General features: G+C 48.6%; 1 protein-coding gene and 1 long non-coding RNA gene across 2 annotated transcripts in view; one reads left to right on the forward strand and one right to left on the reverse strand.

Annotated features, from left to right (window-relative positions):
• lovit (loss of visual transmission) overlaps positions 1-17,921 on the forward strand; it is a 464,165-nt gene that overhangs the window by 304,423 nt on the left and 141,821 nt on the right. The gene's annotated exons all lie outside the window — the stretch shown is intronic.
• On the reverse strand, positions 14,173-15,123 carry LOC138928994 (uncharacterized). Its single transcript, XR_011445423.1, has 3 exons — positions 14,989-15,123; positions 14,626-14,931; positions 14,173-14,573 (listed from the first exon to the last, which is right to left on the reverse strand). It is a non-coding gene; the product is annotated as an uncharacterized lncRNA (long non-coding RNA).

Raw genomic sequence — 17,921 nt, forward strand, 5'->3', positions numbered from 1 at the left:
CCCCTTATATTGAATCTGTACACAAAACTTTTTACTTTCCGCCCTCCGTGGCCTACCTTGGGAAGCTGATGAGAGGCTAGCGTCCTATTCTAGTAGACTCCTATTAATTAACTTACCCTCCCTAGCTAACCGTAGAACGATGCATGGTGTCTTATTTCTTAAAAACTTAATAAACAGTAATGTTGAGAGCCCCTATCTCTTAGGGCAGCTCAATTTCCACGTTCCTCGACTAACATCTAGAACCCTTATCCCATTAGTAGTAAGTCACTGTAGGGGGGAGTTTAAAGTAGATGAACCCTGTTCGGCTGGGGGGAACTGTCGTCGATAGCTTCCGAAGAATAGGCACCAAAATCATCCCGCGACGCAATCGAAGGTTCCGCAGAAAATTAACCACCACAAAAAGGAATAAGCCGGGGCGTCGGGGTAATTTCAATAGATATTTGCATAGACGTCTCGTCTGCTTTGAGTTCAGTGGGATAACTAATTACAAGCGGGAGCGGGAGAATCAAAATAGGAGTGCGCGAGCAACCGAAGCATCAGCTTGGAGAGCGAGAGCGCAAGCGGAGGAGCTTTGGACTGGAAGTCCGGAGGGAGAGGGAGAGAAAGAGAGATCGCACTGCCTCCCTAAATTAAACGCCTTTCTGGCGTGAGCAAACCCTTTAGGGTTTTATGTACGGATTACAACCGCCTCTCTGACATTATTATTCTGTACTAAAAACTTTAATACTTGTTGAGTTAGCTCGTAGTGTATCACCGAAGTCTAATTTTGCATGCGTTGTGAGGAGTCGTTTGACTCCCCACAAATACGCGGCCGACAACAACAACAGCGGCCAGCGCCGGCGGCCAAGCAACAAAAACCACAGCAGCAGCCGAAGAACAACAACAGCAGCAGAAAAACCCAAAACCCAAAACAAACCGGCGGCGGCCAAGGGCCGAAACCAAAACAAAACCCTCGCGAATAACTTTGTATATATTTTTTAATATCTCCTTCATATGTAAACCTAAGCAATAATTGTAAGATTTCGCATACTATTTCAAAATAATAATTGTATTAATCTAAGCTTAAGCGATAATCGGTAGTTATCTTTCCCCCCCGTTCTCACACCACTAGCACACACACACACCCGGAGAGCAGAGAGATATTCACCACGAACAAGTGGCCACGGAGCCAGCGCCGTACAAGAGCAAGAGAGAGAGGACATACGATCGAGCCCAAAAACAACCTCCGGAAATTGGCACGCGCCCAAGAAAGAGGGAGAGCAAAGGAATGCACCGAAACTTCGAGAAGTGGAAAAATAACGGAGCTGCAGAAACTTGAAAAACGCATGGTAATTTTTCACTCTTGCGGACGTGGCGAACTTGATCAGAAGTGCGAGCGGAAAATATGTAAAACTTCGAGCCAGATTTTTTTGCGATTGCTAAGTGCGGTTTACAGTGAGCATCGAGTGACGACGAGGAAGTCCCAAGTGACCAAGGAGACCACCAGGAGGGATGCGCTGCAGCCAGTGGCCAGCGAGAGCCAGCTTCGACGCTCGAGGCCAACAGCGGCGGCGATCAGGAGCGCCCGATTCCAGCCACCGGCTGATGACTTTGGAGATCAACCAGGCGATCTCGGAGAGCGTGTGCGCGGCCCAGGACCAGCGGCGGAGCACCAGGAGACCACGCGAGTGTGTGTGTGCGTGAGCGCGAGACGGGTGAGTGATTAGAGTGAACCGCATATTGGCCAGCGAGAATCACGTGCGTTGGGAAATTTTCGAAGACCTCGATGCGGCGTCACCCAGAGTAGGCTTGAATTAATTACATAACCATGACCTAACCTAACCGGTTACCCCCGTGAGCACCGAGGGAAAAGCCATGAAGAAAATATAAATGAAACCAAAACGCCAAATGAAACAAAGTAAAACTTAATAATAAATATATTTTCCTGATATTATCTGAATATAAATTTACCTCTGTCATGTTTTTCTGAGATTTCGTTGACTTTTCCTGCCTAGCCTGATCGCCCTGAGAGAAATGGGTGGACCCAATTTCTCGAAGCCTGTTACGAATTAATAAATAAATATTTCTCACATGATTAAAGCTCAAAGGATTGTCATGTCTCTGCCCCAAATAAATGCTGGGATGATCCCCGATGAAAGTTAATGTCTTTTCTGCCACTGTCGGTCGACACTGAGAGAAATAAATGTATTTCTCGGCAAGTTTTAATACAACTCCTAGGAAGGAAATAAAATCAAGCTGGCCACGCATTAATATAAATATTTATTATTTATTTTATTCGTGAAAAAATTTGACAAGTTTCAACCAGCGTCGAATAAATTTCAAATCGCCGCCGAATAAATTAAATCATCGTCGTGAAAACTTACAAGCTTGAATCGCCGTCGAATAAATTTAAATCGCAGGCGAACAAAATTAATCATCGTCGAGGAGAACTGAAGAATTAAATCGCCGTTGTACATCGAGTTTGTGGTCAACCTAGTTGCACGTGGGCATTGAGTGAATTTTCGTGGCAAATAAAAGCAAATATTTCACTGAAGATTTTGGTAACCAGTTCAAACGTCGCTTGACCCTCGCTTAAGTATTTCTCTCGTCCTATCGCAATTTTTCCTGTCCTTTGCCAGTTGACTAATTATTTCACAGCAAGATGGGCGCACGTTGGATCTCGTATCTGCGGAAGCGAGAATTGGCGGCGATTCTAAAGGAGTTTTCTTTGGAAGCCACCGGAACCGTTGAGGAAATGAGGAGCCGGCTGGCTGCCTTTAATAATCGGGACGATCACGTGCTGGAGATAGCCGAGCGGCTGCAGGAATGCGAGGCGGAGATCACAGCCGCGTTAACGGAGAGAAAGCAACGCACACCGAGTCCGAGTCCACACCCTCCGCGTCCTGCACAGCTACAGGTACCAACCTTTGAGACCAGAAGTATCGCCGATGCCATCGGAGACTTGGAGATCCATCCAGCAAGACGGGATAATTTCTCCAAGAAGTCGGAGATGTCCGCAGCCACACTGGCGGAGAAGCTGAAGAACTGGGGAATCACTTTTGACGGAACCACGGATCCCATTACATTCATCCAGCGCTTCGAGGAACGAGCCACCGCATATGAAGTCGACGTGGAGAAGATGCCGCAGGCCATCCCTGGTCTTTTGACGGACACGGCTGAGCACTGGTTTCGGACGAGCCAGCTGCTAGGAGAATCGTGGACGAATTTCAAAAAGGCGTTTTTGGACCTCTTCCTGCCGCCGAGGTATTTCCAGCGACTCGAGGATGAGATCCGCGCCAGAGATCAGCGATGAGGAGAAACTTTCAAGCAATACCTCGTCAACATCAGACTACTGATGCACCGAGCGGGGTATAACTCGGACCAGGAGTTGGACCGAATCTATGAGAATCTCCAACCGGAGTATCAGATGTACGCCAGGAGGCACGATTTCACAACGTTGGATCAACTTACCAATTTAGCGGTAAACTACGAGGTCACCCGGTATCGGAGCACTGGAAGGATGCTAGCCGAACCACAGCCAGCGCCAAGGAGGAACGAGTATGAGACCCCATCGTATGCAGGAGCACCACCAACGAGTTACCCATGTGTCGCGCGACCAGCCAGACGACTACCCACATCAGCCGCAGTTCCGCAACCAGTTTCTCGAGTGGAAAACATTTCGATTGTGCCGAATTTCAATTTTGCTTGTAGGAATTGTGCACAGGAGGGTCACCATGCATACGCATGTCACAATCCCCGAATTCTCTTCTGCTGGGATTGTGGACGCAGAGGAATACGCGCCTACGAATGTTGCCGTCGTACCCATCCGGGAAACGAGTGGAGTCTTTGCCCTCTCGGGGAGCGGCCGGAGACTGCCAACTGAAATCCCCGAAATTAGGACAGATTTTACAGGTTCAGGCTATCAGAATCACCGCGCAGGTACAGATCGAGGGTCAAATATTCAATGCAACGATAGATACCGGAGCCAGCAGAAGCTTCGTGAGCGAACGAGTTGTTCAGCGAGTAGGGACATCACAGAACGTACGGTCGGTACGCACCCATGTCAGCCTGGCAGAAGGCTCGCGCAGGGAAATAAACAAGTCACTGATAGCCAAAGTCCAGTTGGACCAACGACGGGTCACCTTTCCACTTTTAGTTTTACCTTCGATGGTGGAAGACGTGCTGTTGGGCATGGACTTCCTCTGTGGCGTGTCTGCCACTCTTCAATGTGGTCGCGTCTCTCTACAACTGAACCCTCTTCTAGTACCCAATCCCAAGAATGATCCAGTTCTACCTTCTGTTTTAACAAATCCGTTTTCTCCAGAACCAACAGACAACAGCGAAGACACAGTACCAGAATCAGCAAGCAACGATCCAGATAACGGGATGCAAGCCACCCCGACCAGCAGTATTTTAGGGCCACGAGACGAGATCGCCGTGCGGAACAATCCGTTTCGACGGAACCAGGCTACTGTTTCAACGGAACCAGTAGAGAAACTGCGAGTGCCTCCCCCCCCCAGAGAAGAGTACACACCTGACGCTGGAGGAATTTTAGCCTTAATCAAGCAGAACACAGAGCAGGAAGACCGCATCAAGACGGCATCAGAAAGCAGAGAAACCCGTAGCAGAGAAGCATCAGCAGCAGAGAGCCTGTACCGAGACAGGAGCAGAATCCAGAGATACCCGCACCAAGGCGGAAGGAGCAGAGGAGCATCACACGGAGATACCCGCATCAAGGCGGAAGCAACGGAGAAACCAGTACGAGAGGATACCCGCGGACGGCGGAAGCATACACGAAGACAGCAGCGCAGGAGCAGCATCCAGAAGTCCGTACGACGACGGCACATTAGCAAGGAACAAGCTACAAACAAGACGTCGAGTGAGACTCGATCCTGGCCAAGGCGAGAGCAAACCAGGAACACTGCGACAGTGTAGAGCCTGCATCACCTCGCCCTGGCGAGCCCCACCTGTGCCGCCTGGAGACGCCAGCCAGGGCCACCGTGGAAAGCTTGGACCCCAACGGGGTCGTACTAGAATACCCGTCGGAGAAGGAGAGGCCGGCCTTGGTCACGGCCGCCACCACTACAAGCAGCGACGATACGGCCGACACGGCGCCGATTGGCGACGACCTTCCTGGTCTCAAAGAAATCCGTCCCAGGAAGACCGCGAATCGCCAGTCCCGTCACCGGACGAGGATTGGGTTCTGCCACCCCAGCACTGGCGGATCCTGGTCGAGGGGGGACGCATTCCCTGCTCCCTCGTCGAGCAGGAGGGCACGAACCGGCGGAGAAACCTGAAGTTCCTCTTCCACGCCGGAGAGGAGGAATTCCGTATTCACATCACAAAGCGCGACGGGATCATCGTCTCAAAACGCCCCCCGAAGAAAGAGGGGGATGTGAGGAGTCGTTTGACTCCCCATAAATACGCGGCCGACAAACAACAAAAGCGGCCAGCGCCGGCGGCCAAGCAACAACAACCACAGTTGCCAACACTCATGGAGAGCCACAACAACCACAGCAGCAGTCGAAGAACAACAACAGCAGCAGAAAAACCCAAAACCCAAAACAAACCGGCTGAGGCCAAGGGCCGAAACCAAAACAAAAACCTCGCGAATAACTTTGTAAATAACTTTGTATATATTTTTAAATATCTCCTTCATATGTAAACCTAAGCAATAATTGTAAGATTTCTCATACTATTTCTAAATAATAATTGTATTAATCTAAGCTTAAGCGATAATCGGTAGTTATCTTTCCCCCCCGTTCTCACACCACTAGCACACACACACACCCGTATCACCTGCGCCGGCATATTATCTGCGAGAATCAAGGCTGCTTGTGATGCCGCCATGGCGAGCTCCACTAGAGGAAATGGAAGGAGACCAGTCCCCTGGTGGAATCATGAGATATCCGTCGCCAGGAGCGAGTGCCTCTCTGCAAGGCGAAGATGTCAACGAAGTAGAGGGCGTCCCACGCAAGCGCTGTTCGAGACACGCTACAAGGAGAAGAAAAAAGCCCTCAAAATCGCTATTAAGACGAGTAAGAGCAGGTGCTTCCAAGAGCTGTGCGATGCAGAAGACCAGGAACCCTTCGGCTCGGCCTACAAGCTGGTCATGGGCAAACTCTACAGACCGCCGACTCCAACCTCCCAGGAACAACTTGGAGCTATAATCTCCACGCTGTTCCCGTCGCAGCCGCCCCTCGTGCTGCCAAACATAGCTGCGAGTGAAGCGATCTTCACCAACGAGGAGGAAATACTGTGCGCGTTGGCCAGCAGCAAGGCAGCTAAAGCCCCGGGACCCGATGGCATTCCCAACGCTGCACTTCATGCCATAATGAAGTCATTCCCAAGCCTATTTGCACAGGTATACAACAGGTGCATTGCGGAGCGCACTTTTCCAAGAGTATGGAAGCAGCAGAGACTAGTGCTTATCCCTAAACCAGGCAAAATGAATGACGACCCGTCCTCATATCGCCCCCTGTGCATGCTCAACACACTGGGGAAGATATTTGAGGGCATAATCTGCAACAAGTTGGAGAGAGAGATCGAAGAGCGTGGAGCTCTATCGAATCAGCAGCACGGTTTCAGGAAGAAGCGGAGCACGATCGACGCGATACGAGAGGTAACGCTAATGGCAGCAAACGCGATTGAAGGCGAAAGATGGCAGGGAGGCACCAAGCAATACTGCCTGGTCACCACCCTAGATGTTAAAAACGCTTTTAACTCAGCAAATTGGAGCTTAGTCCTGCAGGCACTCCAACACGGCGGCATATCAGGGAACCTCACCCTCCTGATAGCGGACTACTTCAAAGATCGCGTCCTTCTGTACACATCCGACGACGGCAACCAGATGCACCACGTGACAGGTGGTGTACCCCAGGGATCTGTTCTTGGGCCAATCCTGTGGAACGTCATGTATGACGGGATCCTGAGACTTCCACTACCAGATGGCTGCGCCGTAGTAGGGTTCGCTGACGATATAGCGCTGGTCACGGTGGAGAAGCACCTGTCCGATGTCTCTGCTAAATGCAGCATTGCAATCGACATGATGATGTCTTGGCTGAAAGACAACGGTCTCTCGCTCGCCGAACACAAAACGGAAGCAGTGCTCATAAGCAGTAGAAAGACCGTAGAGAAGGTCACCTTCCGGGTCGGCTCGACATACGTCGAGTCCAGTCCGGCGATCAAGTACCTCGGAGTCATGATCGACCATAGGCTGAATTTTAAGAGCCACCTGGAGTACGCAGCGGCCAAGGCATCTAAGGCCACTGCCGCTATCTCTAGGATGATGGCCAACACCCGTGGCCCAAAGCAGCATAGCAGACGATTAATAGCTACAGTGGTGACCTCGACCATCTTGTACGCCGCGCCGATTTGGGCGGAAGCCATGAGGACTGTCAGCTACAGCCGGCAGTGTAAGTCTGTCTACAGACGCTGCGCTTCTGCACGGTGTCAGAAGAAGCTGCATTGGTGGTGTCGGGAGCAATCCCAATAGACCTACTGGCAGAGGAGCGCAGGACTGGGAACTCAGGTAGCAGAATCCAGAGAAGCAGCACCATGGCTCGATGGCAGGATAGATGGAACAACGCGAGCACAGGACGATGGACCTACAGGCTCATCCCCGATCTGGTTCCCTGGTTGCAGAGACGACATGGTCAGCTGGACTACTACACCACGCAGATCATCACAGGACATGGTTGCTTCAAGGCCTACCTCCACAGGTTTAAGCATGAGGTCGACCCGTACTGCGACTACTGTGGCAGCGCTTTTACTGAGGACGCGGAGCATGCATTCTTCGTATGCCCCCTATTCTCGGCGGAACGAGCCGCGCTGGAAGCGGCAATGAACTGCCGCCTGACACCCGACAACTTAGTCGGTTGCATGTTGGAGACCCCCTCCAAATGGAATGCGGCTGCCGAAATGGCAGCAACCGTGATGCGAGAGCTGAGGCGCCGGGAGCAGACCCGTCGCACCGAAGGCGACCGATGAGCGGCAACAGGACCGCCAACCGCCCCCGTGAAGTATAGCTTTGCGGCAGTCCCACGGGTGCGGACCTTCCACCCTATCCATCCTCTGTAACATATGTACTTAAGCCTATATTCTTTTCAATAAAAAAAAAAAAAAAAAAACACACCCGTATCTCCTGGAGTTGCTGAAGAGCTACTTTAGAGGCAGAACCCTGGTGTACGACTCCGATGGCGGTGTCAGATCCACAGAGCTTTCCTGCGGAGTTCCGCAAGGGTCGGTCCTGGCACCGCTGTTGTGGAACGCCATGTACGATGGTGTTCTGCGTCTCCCGCTCCCAGATCGGACCGAGCTGGTGGGCTTCGCCGACGACATAGCAGTAGTCGCAGTCGACAAATATCTCGCAGGAGCTGAAGAGCTGTGCGACAGGAGCATCAGCCGCATAAACTCGTGGCTGTCTAGTGTTGGCCTACAACTAGCGCCACAGAAAACGGAAGCCGTGCTGGTAAGCAGCCGGAAGAAGGTGGAGGTCGCAACCATCCGGGTGTGCGGGGCCCCGATCAGATCGTCCAGAGCCATTAAATACCTGGGCGTGATGATCGATACGAAGCTATCGTTCCGCGAGCACCTAACGTTTGCTAGCACAAAGGCCACCACAGCGGTGAGAGCAGTCGGCAGATTAATGCTGAACCACAGGGGCCCGAAGCAGGCGAGCAGGCTGCTACTGTCCAGCGTAGCTAGAGCCAGCATGCTCTATGCGGCACCAGTGTGGGGGCATGCACTAACGACCCGAGCCTATAGTCGCGGTCTGAACTCAGCTCATCGCCTCGCGGCACTTCGAATCTGCAGCGCCTTTAGGACGGTGTCCGACCAGGCTGCGTTGGTCCTAGCTGGGACTCCACCGCTGGACCTGCTGGCAACGGAGAGGGCCAGTATCTACGGCCAGTCAAACGGCAGGACGCTGACGCCTCGTGAGAAACAGGTGTTTCGCTCCGCGGCGAAAGACGCCACATCTGCAGCGTGGCAAATGCGATGGGAGTCTACGTCCAAGGGAAGATGGACGTATCGCCTGATTCCCCAACTGGACTGCTGGCTGAAGAGGAAGCACGGCCAGGTAAATTTCCACCTGACCCAGATCCTCAGCGGCCACGGCTGCTTCCGGAGCTACTTGCGGAGATTCGGCCACGAGGAAGCTGATAACTGCACGCACTGTCAAGGACAGTTGGAGGAGACGGCAGAACACTCAGTTTTTAGCTGTGTGAGATTTGCCGGTGAGCGAGATACGCTGGAGGCCAGGCTGAGAAGCACCAATCTCAGTGGAAACGTTGGTTCCACTGATGCTAATGTCCGATGAGAACTGGCAGGCCGTGTCGGACTTCGCAGCAAAAGTAAAAACGGAGCTCCGAGCGGAGGAGCGACGTAGGAATAGCGAGGCAACATAGGTCGGGATCAACGCCCGCGCGAAGCATTGCTTCGCGGCCGTACCGCGCGAGCTAACCGTCCCGATACTTGTGTGACCCAACCCTTCTATCCCCCCACTTTTGTATTTATTCTTTTCCAAATAAACGAATTAAAAAAAAAAAAAAAAAAAAAAAAAAAAAAACACCCGGAGAGCAGAGAGATATTCACCACGAACAAGTGGCCACGGAGCCAGCGCCGTACAAGAGCAAGAGAGAGAGGACATACGATCGAGCCCAAAAACAACCTCCGGAAATTGGCACGCGCCCAAGAAAGAGGGAGAGCAAAGGAATGCACCGAAACTTCGAGAAGTGGAAAAATACCGGAGCTGCAGAAACTTGAAAAACGCATGGTAATTTTTCACTCTTGACTTGGCGAAAATATGTAAAACTTCGAGCCAGATTTTTTTGCGATTGCTAAGTGCGGTTTACAGTGATGACGAGGAAGTCCCAAGGGACCAAGGAGACCACCAGGAGGGATGCGCTGCAGCCAGTGGCCAGCGAGAGCCAGCTTCGACGCGCGAGGCCAACAGCGGGGGCGATCAGGAGCGCCCGATTCCAGCCACCGGCTGACCACTTTGGAGATCAACCAGGCGATCTCGGAGAGCGTGTGCGCGGCCCAGGACCAGCGGCGGAGCACCAGGAGACCACGCGAGTGTGTGGGTGCGTGAGAGCGAGACGGGTGAGCGAATTAGAGTGAACCGCATTCTGGCCAGAATCACGTGTGATGAGAAACTTCTCGAAGGCCTCGATGCGGTGTCACCCAGAGTAGGCTAGATCTAAGAAAATTTAATAACCCCGAGTTAACCTAACCTAACTTCACACTGAGAGAAACCATTGACAGAGAAAAATAAAATGAATCGAAGCTATATATTAAATAAAGAATATTTACTTGCATATATGAACACCAATTTTTTGCCGCCATGTTTTCTTTAAATTCTCTGATTTTTCCCGCCGAGCCTAACCACACTGAGAGAAAGTGGGTGGACTAAATCTTAGGAAACCTGTTGTAAATTTTTAAATAAATATTTCTCGCACATTGAAAATACGGCGCTTGCCATGATTATTCCCAAATAAATTCTGGAAATATTTTAAAGGGAAAACTTAGATCTTTTCTCGCCACTGTCGGTCGTATTGAGCCCACCCTTGCCTGACTACACTGGGAAAAAATAAAGTAAAACTCGGATTCGAAATAATTCAAATATATTTTATTTTTTTATGGAATCCCAGACACTCGCGGCCACTGGTAGAGCATTCGAACCGACCACACTGAGAGAAATAAATTAATAAAATGCATCAATAAATATTTATCGACTATTTTTCTTGCTCTCCTAAGGGAATTATAACAAGAGCGGCCCGCGCATAAAATACATGCACTTCGAAAACCCGCGCTTGTTCAGGGCCAGGCTTAGCCGGCCGAAATATTTCAAGCGGCAGCGAGTGCTCACGTCGGCCGCCGATTTTGCCATCCCGATGCCTAGCTTGTAGGCCGTAAATTCTGCCCCTAGAAAAATGGGTCCCCATAATCGGTCCCCTCTCTCGGCCTCCTTGTAGCGACTGCTATGAGCCAGGCCCAATACGCGTTACCGCTAACCTTTTCCTGCTCTTCTGCCAATACCGAATCAATCGCCTTTCTTACTCGGTATCCCGGTGACTGACACATTACATCTTTCGTCAGCCTACCGATTTTCGTCAAAGACCTTTTTGTCCCATGTCTTTACAAATATTTTCAGTAAAGAGACCCTGGACGTGACTGAGTATATCCCAGCCGTCGAGACTTCTTTACAGCGTTTTTATTTATTTCTCGTAGTTATTAATTAGTTACATTATATTATTTTTTTTTTATATTTATTTTGCATGCGTTTTTATATATATATAAGTAAAAACTTTTTACTTATATATATATATTTTTATTATATTTTTTTCCTTATTAAATTTTTTTGTTCTCTCCTAACGTTTCCTCGTTCTTTTCATCTTTCATTAAAACGCGTCAATCCAGTTCGCGATTCGTGCCGTACGTCACACGGCTGCGCACCTCGGTCGGTTGGGGGGGAGGTGGAAGCGGGACCCCGCGCGAAAAAAAAAGGAAAAAAATGAATCCGTTCCGAGCTAGCCAATGAACACGGGTTCCGAGATTGCTGGCAGGAGTTGACCGAGGTCTTCTGTTTTCGCTGTGGAAAGGCCGACACCGTTGCTCCCAAATACCTGAATTGTACGGGAAATAGACGGTTGGACGATCCGAGAGCGGGAGAAACGCGCCAAACGAGGAACACTGCGAAGTAGAGGAGCCTGAAATAAACAATATAGGTCGTAAGGATAGTAATTATAAAAATAGACTAAGGTACTTACCCTATGAGGAGCGCATGCGACGCTATTTAGAGATTAGGAGCCGAATTTTTGGAACAACACCAGCTGAGTGGTATGCGCCAAGTATCCACGCCAGGGAAATGCCAGGAAAACGACGACGAAGAGAGAGCAAGTCCCGAATCCTGGACGTTATCTGAAGCTAAATCCCGGGAGCTGAAGAAGATCAAGCGGAAGTTCCTTACTTTCGAGAAGGATGGCTTGGGAACCACGAGTCTGGAGAAGCATTGCATTGAGCTAAATGAAGGCGCGAAAATCTTTAAGGATCGACCCTATCCGATGTCTCCGACGAAGCAGACGGTGGTCGAACCGAAGTCGTCAAGATGCTGGCCCTGGGAGTCATCGAGGAGAGTAAGAGCCCTTGGAGCAATCGGACGACGGTGATGTCGAAGCCTGGAATGGATAGATTCTGCTTAGATGCCAGGACATTGAATGACGTGATCGTCAATGACTCCTTGCCTAGAATCGATGGAATCCAGTCCAGAATCGATCAAACGCACTTCATCTCCAGCGTGGATTTTAAATTCGCGTTCTGGAAAATCGAACTGAACGAGAAAAGCAAGGAGTTGACAGCGTTCACGGTTTCTGGTCGGCAGCTCTACCAGTTCAGGGTGATGCCGTTTGGACTCTGTAACGCGGAACAGCGCTTGGTGAGGCTCATGGACCGAGTGATCCCAACCGAAATCCGATCGAACGTGTTCGTCTATTTAGATGATCTGCTGATCCTGGCTCCGGACTTCGAGACGCACTTCCGGTACCTACGACAAGTCGCAGAATGCCTAAAGGAAGCAGGATTAACGATCGGGCTAAGCAAGTCGAAATTCAGTTTTAAATCGTTGACTTACCTAGGGTTCATCGTAGGTGGAGGTCGTCTGCGCATGGATCGGAAGAGTGGCCGCAATCAGGAGGATGCCAGAACCGAGGACGATGAAGGAGGTGCATGCGTTTCTGGGTACGGCTGGATGGTATCAGCGCTTCGTCAAGACCTTAGCGACGCTAGCAGCACGGCACGGAATCTCTTAAGAAGACCGGCGAAAATGAACAAGCACCAGGTGAATTACACCGTCACCGAAAAAAAATGTCTTGCAGCTCTCCTGGCGATCCGGAACTTCCATCCCTATGTGAAAGGCATACCGTTCACGTGCATCACAGATCACGACAGCCTGAAATGGTTGATGTCCATGAAGGATCTCTCGGGACGCCTGGACAGGTGGTCTCTGCAGCTCCAGGGGTTCAAATTTAGCATTGAGCACCGGAAAGGCAGCGAAAACGTGGGGACAGTCACGCTTTCGGGATGCGTGGAGGAGATCGCCGTTGATCCGACAGAGTTGCTGGGTTTTGAGACCTCCGAGTTTTCTGCAGATGAGTACTAGGAGTTCGTCCGAGAAGTTCAGGAAAACGTGGATAACTTACTGGATCTTAGGATCGAGGACGGTCCCATCTTAAAGCGGCTCCTCCCGGCAACATTGGATGACTAAGTGGAAGGATCTGCATGGAAGCTCTGGATATCTGAGAGGCTGACCCACAGCCTAATCGAGCGAGCGCATCCGGATCCAAAGGCAGCTCACGGAGGAATGGGGAAGACGCTGGAGATCCAACGGTGGCAGTTTTACTGGCCTGGGATGGTGATACATGTTCGCGAGTTCGATCGAAGATGCCAGGTCTACAAGGAGTCGAAGGCGCCGAACCACAGGATGAGGGTGGGGATCGGAGAGTGGGTACGGACGGAGCGGCCATTCGAGAAGCTGTACATCGATTTCCTTGGAAAGTATCCGAGGTCGAAGAATGCTTGGATCTTCATCGTGGTGGACCACTACTCCAGGTATACGTTTCTGAAGGCCATGAGAGACGCGACAGCTTCGAACGTTGTGGATTTTCTTATCAACGAGGTCTTCTACAAGTTCGGGGTGCCGGAGGTGATGCTTTCGGACAGCGGGCGTCAGTTCACATCGAGGGTATTCGAGGGTATATGTTCCTGCATAGTTACAGCTACGGGCTGGCCAGGAAACTGCAGTCGTTGTGCGACCACGAGATGGACGGAATGCCCACGGCTGAGAACATGCAGGAGAAGGTGCCTGGAGACCTCGTACGATCGCAGTCGCCAGCGATAAGACCAGAAGGCCAGAGTGTTCGCCGCGAAGCCAGGTCTGAAGGTGTATCGCGGGAAATTCCTCCTAAGTGACTTTGGGAAGCAGTTCAACGCGAAGTTGAAGGAAATTCCTGAAGGCCGGAGTGGTAAAGGCGGTGGGCAACAATGCTTATGAGATAGAAGACATGCAGGGCCGAAGTCTGGGCGTCTATCACGCAAAGGATATCCGAATCTGAGCTGGAACAGAAACGGAAACAAAGTATACAAGGATGAACATTTAAAAACGGTTTATACTTCACGTAAGGCGTAAGGGTTTTTTTTATTGTTTTTGTGTGGTGTGTCTCCAAACCGCCAACAGGCCTAGCCGGAAGAGACCTGCGCGCCACCAAGACGCCATCAGGCCGATTTGGAAGCCACCTGCGCGCCACCAGGCCGATCCGGAAGCCACCTTGCGTCACCAGCCTACGGATCCAGAAGTCCATTTGGAGAACTACGGAGACCGGTGAATCCGTTCCGGTAGATCGCCGCCATAAACCGCCCGTCCGTAACCTCAGTGACCGTGAAATTTAATTGCCACTCGCCGCCGCCTGGTGGGCACGAAGGCCAACAGCCGTCAATACTAATCGTTTCCTGCTGCCTAGACTGGCTATTTCTGCCGCCAATACTGGCCATTGGAGCCAGCCGCTACATTTGACCTGCGCCGCCTCCGGCAAACTTCGCTATAAAATATTTTGCTAATAGTTTTTTTTTTTTTCTTTGTGATAGACTTACGCTTCGCTATACCTTTTCCTCCGCGTTGTCGTTCCTTGTGTCCGGGATTTGAGCAGCACGAGGCTGCAATAATACAGGAATCGGGTGAAGAAGTTGGATATAAAACTCATTAAAAAAGAAAAACCCACTCCCCTTTTATTTCTCTTGGAGCTCCAGTAGGGATATTAGGTAGGAAATATGGAGTCCTTCTGGGCCTGGTTGTATCCGGCCAGCCTTGGCGCGAGCGCATCCCTGGCTGAGACCACGCTCTCGCCGGGAGCAAGTTAGGCGTAACTGAAGCAATCTACCATGTGAGTTTAAGCGAACCTAAAAGAAAAATTATAATGAATTAAAGTGCCATGAACTTTGAATAAGGAGTTATACCTGAGGGAGATGGGTGATGCCCCAAGCCGACCAGGAGGCATCACAGGATGGGTAAATGCGTCGTGGCGAACCCATCTAAGCCAAAAATTTCGTTCCAAATTGTCCTCCAAATTTGCTAGTTTGTTTATGTTTTTGATGTAGTGATGTGAGTTTTCGTAGTGATGATAGTCTAAGACGTCCGATATTTTCAGTATTTCATTGTGCGGACTGCGGGCACCGGGTCGAACCCGCCCTGGGACATCCGTTACAGTAGGGAGGGTCAAGACTTGAGGAATTTTTAACACCTTAATTCCCAATATCTTTCGGAATCCCTAGTACCTCTCTAACGTGTCTTTTATATTTTTCCGTAGTTCAGATTTGATTATTACTGATTTGTTTGAATAAGCCGCACTGAATAGAACCCCGACATATGGCGAGCTAGACCTGAGTCTAGCAAGAGTGCGCATCCCTAACTTAGGAAATACAACGTCCTCTTTTGTAGTAATTACCGGCCGGTTTTTTTAACTCATTCTTGTTTACAGCTTGATTTTCCAGGAATACAATATATGAGCATGAGGTAATATACCATCTACAATCCACCATCAAATATATATACAACTGAGAAATCTGATAGAAGTGATCGACATAAAGAAAGGCAAACCAAACATTTACAAATATTATAATAACAATAAGAGAGAGCCAAACATAGTACTGATAATGCAGTGGAAGTGTCACAAGGCACCGAAAATAGCTGTACTATATGTAGAGAAAACGTTACTCCAGCAGTTCTGTCTGCAACAGGACCTTGCAGGCATACATTTCACAAGCGGTGTAATCACTTAGGAAGTACACAAAATTGTCCCACTTGCAATGCGGATTGCAACGAATCTTATTCTAATAATACTTACTAGCTGAATTAAATGCCGCAGTAGCTGGATCTTCCAGCGTAAGCGAATATCTAGATGATAATAGTCAATCAAGAAGAAATACCCGAACAGGCAGAGTCCGAGGTACACCTCCTACACGGGAAATTCCAACCAGAAATACTTACAGAGGGAATTTAGATAGGCTCTTATCAGAACCACCAAACACTTCCAGGATGGCTCTTTCTACTCAATCATAGTTGATGAACTATATACCGTTCACAGTAAGCCAACAATAGGCCCAACTTATGGATCAATTTACCTCTTACTTAGGGAAGACTATAGAGACATATATTAACAGTCACTTGGACAGCTTGCAATTACCTCAACCTACACACACAACTTCACAACCTGGCAATATACAATCAAATAGGGATCTTAGTAGGAACGATTCTGATCAAAACTCTTACTCTCAAAACCATGTTAGTAACATCGTAGAAGAAAGTCGCGAAAACAGGAGCAATACAAGATCATATGCTAGCCCGGAAAAAGTATCAGGAATTATTCAGAAATGGGGATTAAAACTCGATGGCAGTAAAACAAGAATCAGAATGGATGAGTTTATTTACAGGGTATGTTCACTTACCAAACAAAATCTATGAAATTATAACCGATTAATCGAAACAGTCGGAATTTCGATTCGAACACATTTTGTGGAGAATTTAAGAAAAGATTTTATGATATAGAGACAGACTATGATATTTGCGAGGAAATCCGAAAACGCAAACAAGTTGAAAATGAAGCCTTTAAAGATGTCCAGGAAAATATAGAACGATTGATTAATAGACCTCAAACCGAGTGTCCAGAGTAAAATTAGTTGAATTACTAGTTAAACACGCGAATCCAAGCCTACATCACGACTTGTTGCATCTTAAAATCTTAAAGAGAGCACAACTCCGATACGAAGTGCGCAGACATGAACAGTTTAATAACAATCTCAGAACTTTCAAGACATAACCTTTCGCTCATAAGTTACAGGGCTAACCACTGAGTCAGAGGAAACAGGTTCAGTAGATGAGGTTAATAAAATTTAACGTTGAAATATCGCAACTTGTTGGAATTGTGATAAGCAAGGTCATAGATTCGACGAATTATATTTTGTTATCGTTGTGAACTTAAAGAAAAATTTATACCGACTTGTCCAAACTGTAATTCAGGAAACTTACAAAGGGATGTTTCTCTGAGCAACATCCGTAAAATCCAAAGTTGCAACTTCAAACCCAACCTCTGTGCAAATTATAATGATTTGTACATCATAATATTTAATGTTGATAGCTAAACTAAAAATTTTAGTCTTAACCCACTTAATACGCATGCAAGCAACCAATCCGGCAGATCGCCAGAAGTAGTTTCCTCGCATCCTTTTCTATTTATTTCCTTCGCATCTTGCAATTAAATAGTATTCAATGAATAAGTAGTTAAAAGTATTTCTATATTGTTTAAGAAAAGATAATATAATTATGGAGCAAGAGCGTTTCTATAAAATGCCACTCTACTGCCCCTTTTGAAATACCGCTCTTGCTCCATAATTATATTATATTTTCTTAAACAATATAGAAATACTTTTAACTACTTATTCATTGAATACTATTTAATTGCAAGACGCGAAGGAAATAAATAGAAAAGGATGCGAGGAAACTAATACTGGCATTCTGCCGGATTGGTTGCTTGCATGCGTATTAAGTGGGTTAAGATTAAAATTTTTAGTTTAGCTATCAACATTAAATATTATGGTGTACAAATCATTATAATTTGCACAGAGGACTCATGCAGTTCAAAGGATGTTCTACAGTGGGGTAAAACTAGTGGTAAAAAGGATCTAGTGTTTCTTATAGGTACGTGAAAATTTAGCTGACCCAGCAAGTCAGCACTTTCCACGTCACCACGGACTAAGTTATATAAGAATGTAATACCTAGCACGGTTCTACAATTAGATAAAGAGGGTAAGTTAATTAGTAAGAGTTTACTAGAATAAGACGGTAACCTCTGGTTTGCATCCCAGTTTAATGAAACCAAACACACCCCTGGCTT

This window comes from Drosophila kikkawai, chromosome 3R (assembly GCF_030179895.1).
Source record: "Drosophila kikkawai strain 14028-0561.14 chromosome 3R, DkikHiC1v2, whole genome shotgun sequence".
In the NCBI taxonomy this organism is placed as follows: Eukaryota; Metazoa; Arthropoda; class Insecta; order Diptera; family Drosophilidae; genus Drosophila; species Drosophila kikkawai.